We start from the raw sequence: 16,587 nt of genomic DNA on the forward strand, positions 1-16,587 counted from the left end.
GGACATTTGGATTATTTCCAGTTTTTAGCTATTGTGAGTCAGTTCAGTTCAGTTCAGTTGCTCAGTTGTGTCTGACTCTTTGCGACCCCATGAACCACAGCACACCAGACCTCCCTGTCCATCACCAACTCCCAGAGTCCACCCAAACCCATGTCCATTGAGTCGGTAATGCCATCCAACCATCTCATCCTCTGTCGTCCCCTTCTCCTCCTGCCCTCAAACTTTCCCAGCATCAGGGTCTTTTCAAATGAGTCAGCTCTTGCCATGAGGTGGCCAAAGTATTGGAGTTTCAGCTTCAACATCAGTCCTGCCAATGAACACCTTTAGGATGTTCAATGATCTCCTTTAGGATGGACTGGTTGGATCTCCTTGCAGTCCAAGGGACTCTCAAGAGTCTTCTCCAACACCACAGTTCAAAAGCGTCAATTCTTCGGCACTCAGCTTTCTTTATAGTCCAACTCTCACATCCATACATGACCATTGTGAGTGAAAATGCAATAAGCTTTCATGTTCAAGCTGTTTTACACACATTTTTTTTTTCATTTTGGAGGTTAAGTAACTAAAATTGGAATTGTTTTGTTTTATAAGAAACTGTCAAAATTTTCCAAAAGTGTTGTGCCATTTTATAATCCCAGGAGTTATACATCCTGGCTAACATTTGGTCTTTTCAGTCTTTTTAATTTTCATTATTGTGGTGGGTTTACAGTGGTTTTTTCATCATGGTTTTACTTTTGCTTTTTGTTGCTGATTAGTCATATAAAATAATTACTTCATGCACTTACTGGGCATTCATATATTTTCTTTTGAGAAGTATCTGTTCAAGTCATTTGCCCATTTTTTTTATTGTTTGCATTTATTATTAGGATTTCTTTAATTAGTAGGAATATAAGCCACTTCCCATATACATGTTTTTTACAAGAGTTTTTGATCTACAGAAAAATTGAGAATATAGTAAGAGAGTTTCCATAGACTCCCTCATTCATTTTCCTTTGTTATTAATATCTTACATAAGAAAATCTTATGGTATTTTCTTAAAATTAACGAACCGATATTATTAACTAAAGCCTATAGTTTACTCAAGTTTGCTTAGGTTTTTATTTTTAACTAATGTATACTTCTGTTCCAGAATCCTATCAAGATATTAATCCCATGTATCCTGTTTCCTTGGGTTCCTCTTGGCTGTAACAGTTTCTCAGACTTCCTTTATGTTAATGATCTTACAGTATTTTGTAGAATGTCCCTCTATGGGAATTTGCTGCTGTGTCTCTCATGATTAGACTGGGAATACGGGCTTTAGGGCTTTATTTTATTTATTTATTTGTTTTTTAGGGCTTTATTTTTCACATCGTATCAAAGGCACATATTATCAGTGATGTTTACCACTGTTGATGCTGGCCTTGGTCACCTCGCTGATGGGTGTTGACATGTTCCTCCAGCCTAAAGTCATGGTTTTTCCTCTCTCTGTACTCTACTCTTTGAAAGGTAATCACCAGGCTCAGCTGGGATTTATGTGCCCTCTGTCTGAGGGTAGAGTGTCTACATAAATTATTTGGAATTTTTCTACTAGCGAGACTTGTCTTTTCTCCTCCATTCATTTCCTCCTTGTTTATTCAATCATTTATTTATATCACCATGGACTCATGATATTTATTTTATACTTAGAGCTATAATCTAACATTATTCATTTGTTGCTATTGACCTTGATCATTTGGCTAAGGTAGTGTTTGGAAGGCTTCCCCACTGATACTTTTTCTCCCTTTCCATAACTCTTAGGAAGAAGGTCACTATATAAAGCTCAAACTTATAGAACAGGGAGTCATGTTTCACTTCCTTAAGGTTGGAAAAGCCACATAAATTATTTTATATTATTTTGTGCTGATAAGTTATCTATTATTCCCATTTGTTTACTAATTTAATCACTTGCCTATATCAGTATGTACTCATGAATATTTATTTTATACTTTGGGTTATCAACCAGTGTGACTTTATTTTGCTGTTCAAGGTGTTCTACAATGTAAGGTTTTTTTTTCTTTTCATCCCCCTTCTTTTGGGTTGGTTCTATTCTGTTTTGTTTTTTGAGCACTTCCTTACATTCTGGGGGCTTCCCTGGTGGCTAGTAAAGAATCCGCCTGCAATGCGGTAGACCTGGATTCAATCCCTGGGTTGGGAAGATCCCTTGGAGAATGGAAAGGCTACCCACTCCAGTATTCTGGCCTAGAGAACTCTATGGACTGTATAGTCCATGGGGTCATAAAGAGTCTGATATGACTGAGCGACTTTCACTTTCACCTTCTGGACTTACAAAATGCTCCAGGCTTATCTTGTGTATTTCCTGCTCTAATTGTAGAATCAGACATTTCTCCAAGAAGTCCTAGTTTCTTTTATTGCAAAATGATATTAGAAACAAAGATCTGGGCAACAGATTTGCTAATTGCTATTATACTTCCAGGCCTTCTCAGCTGACAGAGCAAGGAAGTATATACGTGTATAGCAACCTTGATAATACACACATCTATAAGTATTTCTATGTATTTAATAATTTTTATCTTCCCAAAAGAAAACTCAGTACCCATAAGCAGTCTCTCCTGATTTTTCTCCTCCTTCTAGCCCTGGCAACCATCAGTCTTCTTTCTGTCTCTACAAATTTACTTAATCTGCACATTTCATATAAATGGAATAATAGATATGTGACTTTGTATCTTGTTTCTTTCACGTAGCATAACATTTTTAAGATTCATGTTGTAGCATGTATCAATACTTGACTCCTTTTTATGGTTGAGTAATATTCCATTGTATGTATATAGCACATTTTGCTTATTGATTCATCCATGAATAAGACGTGGTTGTTTCTACCTTTTGGCTATTGTGAACAGTGCAGCTATAAACATTTGTGTACAAGTATTTGTTTATCTGTTTTCAGTTCTTTGTGGTATATGCCTGCTGCTGCTAAGTCGCTTCAGTCATGGCAGACTCTGTGCGACCCCATAGATGGCAGCCCACAAGGCTCCCCCATCCCTGGGATTCTCCAGGCAAGAACACTGGAGTGGGTTGCCATTTCCTTCTCCAATGCATGAAAGTGAAAAGTGAAAGTGAAGTTGCTCAGTCAGGTCTGACTCTTAGTGACCCCATGGACCACAGGCTACTAGGCTCCTCCATCCATGGAATTTTCCAGGTAAGAGTACTGGAGTGGGGTGCCATTGCCTTCTCTGGGTATATGCCTACCAGTGGAATTAACGGGTCATATGATGATACTATATTTACTTTCTGAAAAATGACATAACTATTTTGCACAGTGGCTACAGCATTTTACATTCCCAACAGCATGCACATGCATTCCAATTTCTCTCCTCAACAACACATGTTGTTTTGGTTTGCTTTTTTAAATTACAGCCATTCCAGTGAAAGTGAAGAGTATCTCATTGTGGTTAAGATTTGCATTTACCTAAGTACCAATAAAGTTGAGCATCTTTTTATATGCATTTCAGACATTTGTATAGTCTTCTGAGAAATATCTGTTCAAGTCCTTTGCCCATTTTTAAAAAATGGACTGTCTTTTGTTGTTTGAGATTTTTTACTGTGGTTTTATAAGTCTTGAAATAAGGTAGTGAACCTTGTTCTTCTTTTTATAAATTGTTTTGGTTAGTCTAAGTCCTTGGAATTTCCAATATAGATTTAGGATAAGCTTGTCACTTTCTCTACAAAAGCCTACTGGAATTTTTATTAGGATTGAATTTAATTTATAGATCAATTTAGGAAGTACAAACAACAATATTATGTCCTCTGATCCAAGAACATGGCATATGTCTCCAATTATTTAAGTCTTCTTTACCTTATCTCCAGAATATTTTTATTATTTTACAGTTTTCAATATACAGGTCTTGCACCTATTTATTAATAAGTATTCAATTTTGTGATGCTATTATGAATGGTTCCTTTTAAAAATATTTAATTTATAATTGTCACTAACACAGAAATATAACTGATTTTTCTGTTGCCTTTGTATCCTCATTTATCAATTCTAGTAAACTCATTTGTTAATTTTAGTCCCCATTTTATATACTTTGGAATTTTCAACTAGATGTTCATAAATAAAGTAATTTCTTATCTGTATACTTTTCTTATCATGTTGCACTGGGTAGCATCTTCAATACAATGCTGAATACACATGATTATAGTGGAATCCATGCCTTGATCCTGTTCTTAGAGGACTTGGTAGGTAGAATTCTAAAAATGTCCCCTAAGATTCCCATCTCCTGATTATTCAAATACAAGCATACCTTATTTTATTCTGCCTCCCTTCATCACACTTTGCAGATATTGCACTTTTTAGAAACTGAAGGTTTGTGGCACCACTGTGTTTAGCAACTCTATTGGTGTCATTTTTCCAACAGCCTTTGCTCACTTCATGTCCCTGTGTCACAGTTTGGCAATTCTTGCAATATTTCAAACTTTTTCATTATTATTATATTTGCTGTAGTGATGTGTAATCAGTGGTCTTTGATGTTACTATTATGAGTTGCTGAAGGTTCAGATGATGGTTGAGAAAAGAAGAGAAGCAAAAGGCAAAGGAGAAAGAGAAAGATACATCTGAATGCAGAGTTCTGGCATAGCAAGGAGAGATAAGAAAGCCTTCCTCAGCGATCAATGCAAAGAAATAGAGGAAAACAATAGGATGGGAAAGACAAGAGATCTCTTCAAGAAAATTAGAGATACTAAGGGAACATTTCATGCAAAGATGGGCACAATAAAGGACAGAAACGGTATGGATCTAACATAAGCAGAAGATATTAAGAAGAGGTGGCAAGAATACACAGAAGAACTATACAAAAAAGATCTTCATGACCCAGATAACCATGATGGTGTGATCACTCACCTAGAGTCAGACATCCTGGAGTGTGAAGTCAAGTGGGCCTTAGGATGCATCACGATGAACAAAGCTAGTTGAGGCGATGGAATGTCAGCTGAACTATTTCAAATCCTAAAAGATGATGCTGTGAAAGTGCTGCACTCAATATGCCAGCAAATTTGGAAAATTCAGCAGTAGCCACAGGACTGGGAAAGGTCAGTTTCCATTCCAATCCCAAAGAAAGGCAATGCCAAAGAATGTTCAAACTACCGCACAATTGCACTCATTTCACATGCTAGCAAAGGAATGCTCAAAATTCTTTCAAGCTAGGCTTCAACAGTACATGAACTGAGAATTCCCCAATGTTCAAGCTGATTTAAAAAAGGCAGAGGAACCAGTGATCAAATTACCAACATCCGTAGGATCATAGAAAAAGCAAGACAATTCCAGAAAAATATCTACTTCTGCTTCATTGACTATGCTAAAGCCTTTGACTATGTGGATCACAACAAACTGGAAAATTCTTAAAGAGAAGGAAATACCAAACTACCTTATCTGCCTCCTAAGAAATCTGTATGCGGGTCAAAAAGCAACAGTTAGAACATAACATGGAACAACTGACTGGTTCAAAATTGGGAAAGGAGTACATCAAGACTGTATATTGTTACCTTGCTTATTTAACTTATATGCAGAGTACATCATGTGAAATGCTGGGCTAGATGAACCACAAGCTGGAATCAAGATTGCCAGGAGAAATATCAATAACATCAGATATGCAAATGACACCACCCTTCTGGAAGAAAGTGGAGAGGAACTAAAGAGCCTCTTGATTAAAGTTAGAGGAGAGTGAAAAAGCTGGCTTAAAACTCAACATTGAAAAAACAAAGATCATGGCATCTGGTCTCATCACTTCATGACCAATAGATGGGGAACAATGGAAACAGTGATAGACATTAGTTTTTTGGGCTTCAAAATCACTGCAGATGGTGAGTGCAGCCATGAAATTAAAAGACACTTGCTCCTTGGAAGAAAAGCTATGATAAACCTAGATTGCATATTATAAAGTAGAGACATTACTTTACTGACAAAGGTTCATATAGTCAAAGCTATGGTTTTTCTAGTAGTCATGTATGGATGTGAGAGTTGGACTATAAAGAAAGTGCTGAATTGATGCTATAAAGAAAAGCAGAATTGATGCTTTTAAACTGTAGTGTGGGAGAAAGACTCTTGAGAGTCCCTTGGATAGCAAGGAGATCAAATCAGTCAGTCCCACAGTAAATTAGCTTGAATATTCATTGGAAGGACTGTTGCTGAAGTTGAAGCTCCAATACTTTGGCCACCTGATGCAAAGAACTGACTCACTGGAAAAGAACTTGATGCACAGTCCATGGGGTTGCCAAGAGTTGGACAAGACCAAGCAACTGAACTGAACTATGACTTGCTGAAGGTTCAGATGATGGTTAGACTTTTTTTAGCAATAAAACATTTTTTAGTTAAGATACATACATTTTAAAGACATAGTGCTACTATACACTTGGAACAACTTATTTATCATGTAATTTCCCCTTTAAAGTATACAATTCAGTAATTTTTAGTATATTCAGAATTGTACAACCATCATATTACCTATTTTCAGTACATTTTCATCACCCCCAAAGAAGCCCTGTACCCATTAGCAACAATCTCTCATTCTCTCCTCCATCCAGTCCCAGCAATCATTAATCTACTGTCTGTGTCTGTGGATTTGCCTATTGTAGACATTTCATATAAATGAAATTATTCAACATGCAGCCTTTGTAACTGACTTTTTTCATGTAGCATAATTTTTAAGGATAATCCACACTATTTATAAGTACTTCTTCCTTTTTATTGTTGAATGTTCCATTATATAGAATAGCATATTTCATTTATCCATTCATCAGCTGATGAGCAATTAAGTTTTCTCTATGATGAATAACGCTTGTACAAGTTTCTTGCAGGGATGAAGATTTTCAATTCTCTTGAGTATATAACTAGGTGTAGAATTGTTAGGTCATATGCTGTCTCTATGTTTGATATTTTGAGAAACTGCCAAACTGTTTTCCAAAGCAGCTATGCTCTTTTACAGCCGCGGTAGCAATGTATGAAGGTTCCAATTTCTTTACATCCTTTACAATTGTTACTGTGTTTCATTTCAGTCATTCTAGTGGATGTAAAGTGATATCTCACTATAGTTTTGATATCCATTTCCCTAATAACTGAGTAAATTTGGGAAACTCAGCAGTGGCCACAGGACTGGAAAAGGTCCATTTTCATTCCAATCCCTAAGAAAGGCAATCCGAAAGAATGCTCAAACTACCGCACAGTTGCACTCATCTCACATGCTAGTAAAGTAATGCTCAAAATTCTCCAAGCCAGGCTTCAGCAATACGTGAATTGTGAACTTCCAGATGTTCAAGCTGGTTTTAAAAAAGGCAGAGGAACCAGAGATCAAATTGCCAATATCCGCTGGATCATCGAAAGAGCAAGAGGGTTCCAGAAAAACATCTATTTCTGCTTTATTGACTATGCCAAAGCCTTTGACAGTGTGGATCACAATAAACTGTGGAAAATTCTGAAAGAGATGGGAATACCAGACCACCTGACCTGCCTCTTGAGCAACCTGTATGCAGGTCAGGAAGCAACAGTCAGAACTGGACATGGATCAACAGACTGGTTCCAAATCAGGAAAGGAGTATGTCAAGGCTGTATACGTCACCCTGCTTATTTAACTTATATGCAGAGTACATCATGAGAAACACTGGGCTGGATGAAGCACAAGCTGGAATCAAGATTGCCAGGAGAAATACCAATAACCTCAGATATGGAGATGATACCACCCTTATGGCAGAAAGTGAAGAGGAACTAAAAGGCCTCTTGATGAAAGTGAGAGAGTGAAAAAGTTGGCTTAAAGCTCAACATTCAGAAAACTAAGATCATGGCATCTGGTCCCATCACTTCATGGCAAATAGATGGGGAAACAGTGGGAACAGTGTCAGACTTTATTTTTGTGGGCTCCAAAATCACTGCAGATGGTGATAGCAGCCAAGAAATTAAAAGACGCTTACTCCTTGGAAGGAAAGTTATGACCAACCTAGATAGAATATTAAAAAGCAGAGACATTGCTTTGCCAACAAAGGTCCGTCGGGTCAAGCCTATGGTTTTTCCAGTCGCCATGTATGGATGTGAGAGTTGGACTGTGAGGAAAGCTGAGTGCCGAAGAATTGATGCTTTTCAACTGTGGTGTTGGAGAAGACTCTTGAAAGTCCCTTGGACTGCAAGGAGATCCAACCAGTCCATCCTAAAGGAGATCTGTCCTGGGTGTTCATTGGAAGGACTGATGCTGAAGCTGAAACTCCAGTACTTGGCCACCTCACACGAAGAGTTGACTCATTGGAAAAGACCCTGATGCTGGGAAAGGTTGAGGGCAGGAGGAGAAGGGGACGACAGAGGATGAGATGGCTGGATGGCATCACCAACTTGATAGGCACGAATTTGAATAAACTCTGGGAGTTGGTGATGGACAGGGAGGCCTGGCGTGCTGCGATTCATGGGGTCGCACAGAGTCGGATAGAACTGAGCAACTGAACTGAATAATTGATGATGCTGATAAGTTTTTTGTGTTTAATAGCCATTTCCATATCTTCTTTGGAGAAACATCTATTCAAATCTTTAGCCAATTTTTTAAAATGTCTGTTTATTTTTGAGTTGTAAGAAACCTTTACATTTCTGTATACAGATCCCTTATCAAATGTGTGACTTGTAAATATTTTCTCCCTTTGTATGATTTTCTTTTCACTTTTTTGATGTTGTCCTTCAAGGTACAACCATTTTCAGTATTGATGATGTTCAATTTATCTTTTTTTTTTTTTCATTTATTACTTGGAGTTCTGCCCGCAGGCACCACCTGGGAATCACTTCACAATCCCAACAGGAGCAGCACTGTGGATTCCTTTAAGGTGATGCTGGAGGGGCCAGCACTTTGGGGCTTCTGGCCACAGGTGGGCAAGGACTTCAATGTGCCCTGCTCCATCTCCTGGCTCACTCAGTCCTGGTTGGTAAAGCTTTGCAGGCCAGCATGGCCGTGGCTGACTGGGTGCTGAGTACTGATGGTGAGAATGCAGGGGGCCTCATACACATAGAAGCCCAGAACAAGATCCACGCCTGTGGGGATAGCCTCAGCCTTGGTCTCAGCAGGGCTCAGCCCACTCAAGAGGAAACAGCAGAAGGCCCTGGCCCCTCGCCATGGACCCCCACACCCCTCAACCCCCTCCCAGGCAGTACACCTTTGCACCCAGTGCTTCCCTCAACAATACACCTGGCCCTTCGGGGCCACTGCGCTAGCTGACCATGCCCTGAAGCAGAATAGACAGCTGCTCAGCCAGTAGTGGCTGATGGAGGACACGGGAGACTGGCAGACGAGGTCTGGGACAGGCCAGTCCCATTCCTTCTGCATCCTCGCCCACCTCATGAGCACCGAGTTCAGGCAAGACCTGATGAGGAGCACCTGAAGAAACCAAGGGAAAACTACGTCCTGGAGCTGCAGAGCCCATGCAACACCCACCTCCAGGACTGGCAATACCGGCACTCTGCCCATGTGCTCAACATGCAGTGGTAGTCTGGCCCTCGCTGGCTGGCTGCCCTCTCTGCCTCTCTTTCTGTCCTTCCGCCCAGGGCACCTCCCCTTGGCACCTCCAGATTCTGCCTGCCTCACCTATCCCTTTCTTGCCCCTGCACCGAGCCTCCTGCTGGCCTAGCCCCGGCTGCCCTACTGGCACCAGGCCTGGCTCCATTTGACATTGCCCTCACTCTTTTCCCTATGGTACTGCTGTGCTGGCTTGGGCATGAAAATAACTTCTTAGCCCTGCTTAAAAAAAAAAAAAAATCTGTTTGCCAATGCAGAGATGCAAGAGGCAGGGGATGATCCCTGGGTGGGGAAGATCCTTGAGTAGGAAATGGCAATCCACTTGTTTTCTTGCCTGGAAAATTCCATGGACAGAGGAGCCTGGTGGCCTACAGTCCACGGGGTTGCAAAGAGTCGGACACGACTGAGTACACACACACACACACACACACACACACACACACACACACACACGCTGTGAAAGGATTCCTCCCATCTAGTTAATTGACACATCCATCATGTCATACGTCATACATTTATCTTTTTTTGGTGAGAACATTGACATTCTACTCTCTTATACAACACTGTATTGATTCATGATGCTATACAATACATCCTTACACCTTATTCATCTTATAGCTGAAAGTTTATACCTGCTTACTAATCTCTTCCTATTGTCCTGGCCACAATTTTCTACTCTCTGTTTCTGGTTTGTTTTTCAAGATTCCACATATAATGAAATCTAAATTCAGTAGTTTTCTTTCTCCACCTGGCTTATTTCACTTAGTGTCTATGTGTTCATCTATGTGTCAAAAGTGGCAGAATTTTCTTCTTTCACACGACTGAATAATATTGTATTCATTGTGAATATATACCACACCTTCTTTATCCATTCACCACTGACAAACACTTAGGTTATTTCCATACCTTGATTATGTGAATAATACTGCAATGAACATGGGAGTGCAGATGTCTCTTCAATATCCTGTTTTCATTCCCTTTGGATATATACACAAAAGTAGGATTGCTGGATCATATGGTAGTTCTATTTTTAATTTTTTGAAGCACCTCCCTGCTGTTTTCCATAGCGGTTGCACCATTTTACATTCCCCAAAACTGTGCACAAAGATTCCCTTTACTCCACAACCTGCCAGCACTTGTTATCTCTAGTCTTTTTGATGATGGTCATTTTAACAGGAGTGAAGTGATAATATCGTGATTTTTATTCCCCTGATGATTAGTGATGTTAAGAAACATTTTATGTACCTGTGGGCCATTTGTATGTCTTCTTTGGAAAGATGTCTATTCCATCCCTCTATTTTAAAATCAGATATTTGTTGTTGTTACTGAACTGCGTGAATTCTTTTTTAAAAATGATGGTTAATTTTGTATTCAAGAGCTCTAATAATGGCTTATTTTTAATATTTATTTATGTGGCTGTATCAGGTCTTAGTTGCAGCACGTGGGATCTTCATTGCATCATGCAGGATCTTTCACTGTCGCACACAGATTCTATTTATGGAGCAAGGGCTTAGTTGCCCATGCTTAAGGAATCTTAGTTCCCCAACCAGGGCTTGAATTCATGTCCCTTGCATTGCAAGGCAGATTCTTATTCACTGGACCACCAGAGAAGTCCCTGAATTTTGCATGAATTCTTGATGTATTTTTGGATACCTACCCCTTATCAGATGTATGACTTGCAAATACTTTCTTCCATTCCATAGGTTGTCTTTTCACATTGTTGATGGTTTGCTTTACCATGCAGAAGCTTTTCAGTTTGATGTAATTCTTGTTCATATTTTCTTTTGCTACTTTTGCTTTTAATGAACTATCCAAAAAAATCATTACCAAGATCAATGTCAAGAAGTTTACCCTCTATGTTTTCCTCTAGCAGTTTTATGGTTTTGGTTCTTATGTTTAAGTCTTTAATGTATTTTGAGTTAATTTTTATGTGTGGTATAAGATAAGAGACCAGTTCCATTCTTGTGCATCTGGTTATCCAATTTTCTCAACCTTATTTACTGAAGAGACTATACTCTCCCCATTGTATATTCCTGCCTCCTTTGTCATTGGCCATATAAGCATGAGTTTATTCCTGGACTACTTTTATAATTCGTTCATCTATGTGCCTGTTTTTGCACAATGCCGTACTGTTTGATTACTACAGCTGTGTAGTATACTTTGAAATCAGGAAATGATGCCTCCAGCTTTATTCTTCTTCCTGCACTAGATTGCTTTGACTATTTGGGATATTTTGTGGTTCTATACAAATTTTAGGATTTTTTATTTATGTGAAAAAAATGCCACTGGAATTTTGATAGAAACTGCATTGAGTATTATATTGCTTTAAGCAGTATGGAAATTTTAACATTGTTTCTTCCAGTCCATAAGCATGGAATATACTTTGTGTCTTCTTCAAAATCTTAAGAGTTTTCAGATCTTTTACCTCCTTGGTTAAATTTATTCCTTAGAATTTTATTCTTTTTGAAGCAATTGTAAATGGACTTCCTTTTTATTAAAGTATTGATGATTTACAATATTATGTTAATTTCAGGTGTACAGTATAGTGATTCAGTATTTTTGCAGATTATACTCCATAGATTATTACAGGTAGTAGATATAACTCCCTGTGCTATACAGCATGTCTTTGTTACTTATCTATTTTATATACAGTAGTTTTTATCTATTAATCCCATACCTGTAATTTGTTCCTTCCTGAATTCAGGTTGTTAATACTTTCATATTGCTCTATGCTTATTAGTCTCCCTTCTTGTAGTGTCTTTGTCTGGTTTTGGTTAATAGAGTAATGCTGACCTCACAAAGTGAGTCCAGAAGTGATCACTCATCTTTCAGTTCAGTTTAGTTCAGTCACTCAGTTGTATCCGACTCTTTGCAACCCCATGAACCACAGCATGCCAGGCCTCCCTGTCCATCACCAACTCCCAGAGTTTACCGAAACTCATGTCCATTGAGTCGGTAATGCCATCCAACCATCTCATCCTCTGTCATCCACTTCTCCTCCTGCTTTCAATCCTTCCCAGCATCAGGGTCTTTTAAAATGAGTCAGCTCTTCGCACGAGGTGGCCAAAGTATCGAAGTTTCAGCTTTAGCATCAGTTCTTCCAATGAACACCCAGGACTGATCTCTTTTAGGATGGACTGGTTGGATCTCCTTGCAGTCCAAGGGACTCTCAAGAGTCTTCTCCAACACCACAGTTGAAAAGCATCAATTCTTCAGCGCTCAGCTTTCCTCACAGTCCAACTCTCACATCCATACATGACCACTGGAAAAACCATAGCCTTGACTAGATGGACCTTTGTTGACAAAGTAATGGCTCTGCTTTTTCATATGCTGTCTATGTTGGTCATAGCTTTCCTTCCAAGGAGTAAGCGTCTTTTAATTTCATGGCTGCAATCACCATCTGCAGTGATTTTGGAGCCCACAAAAATAAAGTCTGACACTGTTTCCACTGTTTCCCCATCTATTTGCCATGAAGTGATGGGACCAGATGCCATGATCTTAGTTTTCTGAATGTTGAATCTTAAGCCAACATTTTCACTCTCCTCTTTCACTTTCATCAAGAGGCCTTTTAGTTCTTCTTCACTTTCTGCCATAAGGGTGGTGTCATCTGCATATCTGAGGTTATTGATATTTCTCCCAGCAATCTTGATTCCAGCTTGTGCTTCATCGAGCCCAGCATTTCTCATGATGTGCTCTGCATAGAAGTTAAATAAGCAGGGTGACATATACAGCCTTGACGTACTCCTTTTCTGATTTGGAACCAGTCTGTTGTTTCATGTCTAGTTCTAACTGTTGCTTCCTGACCTGCATACAGGTTTCTCAAGAGGCAAGTCAGGTGGTCTGGTATTCCCATCTCTTTCAGAATTTTCCACAGTTTATTATGATCCACACAGTCAAAGGCTTTGGCATAGTCAATAAAGCAGAAATAGATGTTTTTCTGGAATTCTCTTGCTTTTTTGATGATCCAGCGGATGTTGGCAATTTGATCTCTGGTTCCTCTGCCTTTTTTAAAACCAGCTTGAACATCTGGAAGTTCACGGTCACTCATCTTTAACATGTTGGAAAAGCTTACAAAAAATTGGTATTAATTCTTCTTTAAATGTCTGTTACATTGCAGCAGTGGAACCATCTGGTTCTGAACTTCTCTTTGTTGGGAGGTTTTGATTACTGACCTAGAATTCTTCCTACTAAATGATCTGTTCAAATTTTTCATGATTCAGTCTTGGTAAGCTGTATATTTTCAGTAATTTATCGATTGTTATATTTCAACTGAACAATACCTAGACCAGACAAAGAGGGCCAAAACCTTTATTTCAGCACCCTGTAGTTATTTCTTTAGCAGCATTACATCTGTTAAAATTGCTAGATTGTATCCCGCACTGGACAGCAAGTACCTAATGAACAAAAGGCTGTCCTGATCAACACAGTCATCCAGTCATTAAGTGAGTCATTATCTGAGTGCACTAAGATAAAAAGTAACCCTCATTTTTCATAGATTCCATATTTATGAATACACCTGATTACTAAAGTTTACTTGTGACCCCAAAATCAAATTTCGCTGTGCTTTCTCGCTCATTTGTGGGCATTTGCAAAATAGGAGAAGACTTCAGTCAACCAATACACATTTTCCTAGCTAACGTCAAAGAAGGCAGTGCTCTGCCTTCTTGTTTCAGATATGAAACTGTAAACAAGTGTTCTTTTCAGTCTATTTGTGTTGCTTTTTGCTTGTGACTTTCGTTGATGATTTGGTTGTTTATAATAGTCCCCAGATATAGTATTGTAGTGCTCTCTAGTGTTCCTAAGCACATGTAGGCTGTGATATGCCTTACAGAGAACACACATGTGTTAGATAAGCTTTCTTTGTGCATGAATTACAGTGCTGTTGACTGTGACTTAAATGTTAATGAGCTAATTCCTATTAAATACAGTGTCTTAAAACAGAAGCATACATAAAGCAAGATTATATATGTTAGCCGACCAAAATGTGATGCTCACGGGAATGTAATATATACTTCCTCTAGTAGCAACAGTTCAATATTCACTAATCCAGTGTTCCAGCAACTTGACTAGAATCCACTATATTTGTTGAATGCATGAAGCTGGATCATTTGATTCCAAACCCAAATCTTGTGTGAATGCAGTATACGGTAGTATACAGGCAGCATGCAGTAGTATATGGTAGTAACTGTGACTGTGGAGACAAACTGCCTTAGAGTTCAAGCCTCGCTTTTTGACTTGCTGCTGCTGCTGCTGCATTGTTTCAGTCGTGTCCGACTCTGTGCGACCCCATAGATGGCAGCCCACAAGGCTCCGCCATCCTTGGGATTCTCCAGGCAAGAACACTGGAGTGGGTTGCCATTTCCTTCTCCAATGCATGAAAGTGAAAAGTGAAAGTAAAGTCACTCAGTCGTGTCCGACTCGTGGCAACCCCATGGACTGCAGCCCACCAGGCTCCTCCATCCATGGGATTTCCCAGGCAAGAGTACTGGAGTGGGTTGTCATTGCCTTCTCTGTTTGACTTGCTAGCTGTGTAATTTGGGCTAAATTACTTAACTTTTCTCTGCCTTCTTCCATAATTGAAAGTGCAGACAAAATAGTTGCTAATGGTTGCCTGGGCTGGGTGTTGGGGGAAGGAACTGACCACAAAGAGGCACAAAGAAAGTTTTGAGAAATATTCTACATCTTGTTTATAGGTTTACAGTGGTAGTTATATAACTGCCTATGTTTTTCAAAACTCATAGAACTTAACAGGGTAAATTTCACTTTGTATAAACTCCAACAGTAAATTTGAAGGTTGAAAAAGGAGTAACAATCAAGATTAAAGGAATAATGCACATAAAACATTTACTGCACTACCTGCTTATATACTCTAAATATTTGCAACTTTCTAACAATAATAGGGAAAGGTTAGGGGATGTAAAGAAAAGCAGAGTGGACTCCTGAACCAGGATCCTAATCTGGCTCTTTCACATATTAGCTAGATTCTGAGCTCAGTTTAGGGTGTTCACTTGCTTACTGTCAATCTTAGATTGGACAATACCAGAGAAACATCTGTGCAAACCATGGAGTCACATAGAAGAGTGAGAAATGGAATTTTCCATGAGACAGCAGTACAAAATCACAGGGCCACACAAACTGGGGTATTAAGGTCACCTCTGCAAGGTAGAATTTGGTGGGCTGTGAAACCACTGAGAAAAGGAGAACGCATTTCTTTTTAAGAAACTCGGTCCTAATCCTATTCAAGTCACTATGGGCTCCACATTAATTCCAAGACAACCCACTGGTCTAATGAGATACAGACATACCTCAAACTCGAAGGAATGCCACTGCCAGGAGGATGTAAGAGCTGAGTTTGGCAGAAAAATCGTTCTGCTGGACAATGCAGTAGGAGTCAGACACCATTTGCCTCCAAAACTCGGTAACAGCCTCTGATGTGAGGCGTGTGAGGAGAGAGTTAGGGCATTTCACCGCTGCTTTTTAGTTCGTGGATGTCTCAGGAGTTCTCAACCTTGAGTGCGGATCAGCAGTGACAGCCGCTGCCGGAATCTAATCGTGGGGGTTGGTGTCTCCCGTGAAGCCCACAGTAGGAGCCGGGTAACACCATAGTGCACTCAGGCTCTTCCTCAAGGAAAAAGCGTGGTTTGGAACGCCAAGTAGGGCTTCAAGTTGGGCCAGAAACTGGAACCTAAAGTTCCCTTCAAAGCCACGAGATACACTCGCTGAATTCGCACGCCCTGTGAGTTCTGACAGTCGTCACATGACAACTACCACAACAGCTGAGGGCACGGGCCATCGAGTGCGTGGCTTGGTTTCCGTTCAGTTCGACAGGGACCCTAACTTAATCGCACCTGGAAGTTCGAGAGAGCAAGTTTCCTTGCCGGCGAGTTTACCCCTCAGCATCCGAACTCCATAAAGTGCTCTTCACGCCGGAAGTGCACTAATCCGCAGCACGTGGGGTTGCCAGGGCGCTCTTCACGTGACTGGGCGGGGCCTCGGGAAGCTTATAGCCAATGGTAGCGCGAGAGGGCGGTGCCTATGACGCGCCGGGACCTATCCCGGAAGTGGGGCTGAGGTGGGG

General features: G+C 39.9%; 1 long non-coding RNA gene and 1 pseudogene across 1 annotated transcript in view; one reads left to right on the forward strand and one right to left on the reverse strand.

The window, feature by feature from the left end:
• Window positions 1-15,914, reverse strand: part of LOC136173174 (uncharacterized) — a 60,526-nt gene extending 44,612 nt beyond the window's left edge. The window contains exon 1 of the long non-coding RNA XR_010664189.1: window positions 15,815-15,914. This is a non-coding gene — a long non-coding RNA (uncharacterized lncRNA). The remainder of the gene's footprint in view (window positions 1-15,814) is intronic.
• Window positions 1,413-9,482, forward strand: LOC136173533 (PDZ and LIM domain protein 7 pseudogene; annotated as a pseudogene).
• Window positions 15,915-16,587: the final 673 nt, after the last annotated feature.

The sequence above is a fragment of the Muntiacus reevesi genome, chromosome 8 (genome assembly GCF_963930625.1).
Source record: "Muntiacus reevesi chromosome 8, mMunRee1.1, whole genome shotgun sequence".
NCBI classification, from domain to species: domain Eukaryota; kingdom Metazoa; phylum Chordata; class Mammalia; order Artiodactyla; family Cervidae; genus Muntiacus; species Muntiacus reevesi.